The sequence below is a fragment of the Diaphorina citri genome, unplaced genomic scaffold (assembly GCF_000475195.1).
Source record: "Diaphorina citri unplaced genomic scaffold, Diaci psyllid genome assembly version 1.1 scaffold12207, whole genome shotgun sequence".
NCBI lineage: Eukaryota > Metazoa > Arthropoda > Insecta > Hemiptera > Psyllidae > Diaphorina > Diaphorina citri.
The window spans coordinates 1-1,515 of NW_007389578.1; the positions used below are offsets into that span (position 1 = coordinate 1).

A 1,515-nucleotide genomic window follows, 5' to 3' on the forward strand; every position below is an offset into this window, starting at 1 on the left:
TCCTTCTCTCTTCGATTTCGGGACGATAAGACCATAGCAGTTACAGTTCCCTCTGTCAAACCTCTTAAAAAAAGAAAATATTAAAATCAAATCATAAATCTTTGTGGTCAAGCAGAGAGCTATTTCACAATTTTAGTGGGTATCACAGCATTACCAATTCTTTTCTTTCCTTTTTTTTCCAGGCCATCCCTATCCACCACCAAACACAACTTGTCTCGTAAGCAACTCGTAAAGGAGAACATCGATTTCCACTCCCTCCTAGAACTGTTCATCAAAGTACGGAGCCAGCATAAAGAATTCAAAGCTCGAGAGAGAGTTAACGCCCTGTTAGAAAAGGGAGTGAAAAATTTACAAGTGTGAACGTCGAACCCAGGACTTTGAGCTTGCAAGTCTAGTGTGATAACCGTTGGAACTATTGGTCCAAAGACTTCAATTCTCTCCTAGAACTCTTCATCAAAGTACGAAGCCAACATAAAGAATTCAACACTCGAGAGAGAGTTAACGCACTGCTAGAAAAGGGACCACCGTTTCTATAGTCTCATGTTAACACTAGTTATTTTCCTTTGGGTAACGGAAACGATTTCCTTTCCGAAACTGAACTGTTCTTTGATGGTTGGGTATGCGTCATCTTGGATTTCCAATAGTTTAGTACAGGCGCTACCACGGCGCGGGGGCGCTAGGTACTTTAAAAGATGTGAAATCTTTTCAGTTTACAGGCGCTACCTCTGCGCGGGGGCGCTGGGTAGGTACTTTAAAAGATGTTAAATCTTTTCAGTTTACAAAAGGAAATACGACTATTTGTGTGTTGGATGTAGATATTTAATAGACAGTTATCATATCAAGCATGGTTCACATGAGACTGTAGACCAGGGGATTTCAATTATTAGGTTAAGTGGAATTTTTTTAAGTGGAATTATATTCCTACTATTGTAAATACGCACTGTATATCTTTATACAATGCAAATTTTTCACTGCCTCTCCGGCGACTGGTACAGAAATTTGACTAGATTTCCCCCCCCCTCAAAAGGCAATTTCACCGGTATTTGGATGGCCGGATATGGGGGGGGGGGGCAACTTACTTTGGAAACCATTTTGCAAAGAAAAATAATGTTAACCAACAAAATAATCAGCAAAAAATCACTTATTTTTTTTATTTTCAACACTACTTGTTCTAAGTTTGAATTGAAGTCGGTTCGATTTCTGATAATCTGCAATTGTCTGGCTGACAGTTTTATAAAACTCTAATCACAATGAATTTCCTATTTCAGTCTGATATCTTGGTTTAGTTCAAGGGTAGAAGGGATGATGACGTTACGTAAATAAGTCATTAGTAAGTTATTGGTAACTTGGTAAGTATTGGTTGGTAAGTCAAGTCATGAAATTTATCTAGGTATGTACCTATAATAATAATTGGGGAACCATAATTGCGACCAGCATTTAAGTACCTACGCTTGACACAATTAAAAATCCTCCTTTTTAGTCACAGTTTTCGCTCCATTTTTTTTTTTTTTTTTT

At 37.9% G+C, this 1,515-nt stretch overlaps 1 long non-coding RNA gene across 1 annotated transcript; it reads left to right on the forward strand.

Moving 5' to 3' along the window:
- Positions 1-525: 525 nt before the first annotated feature.
- Positions 526-1,052, forward strand: LOC113473006. Its single transcript, XR_003395114.1, has 2 exons — positions 526-680; positions 747-1,052. It is a non-coding gene; the product is annotated as an uncharacterized LOC113473006 (long non-coding RNA).
- Positions 1,053-1,515: the final 463 nt, after the last annotated feature.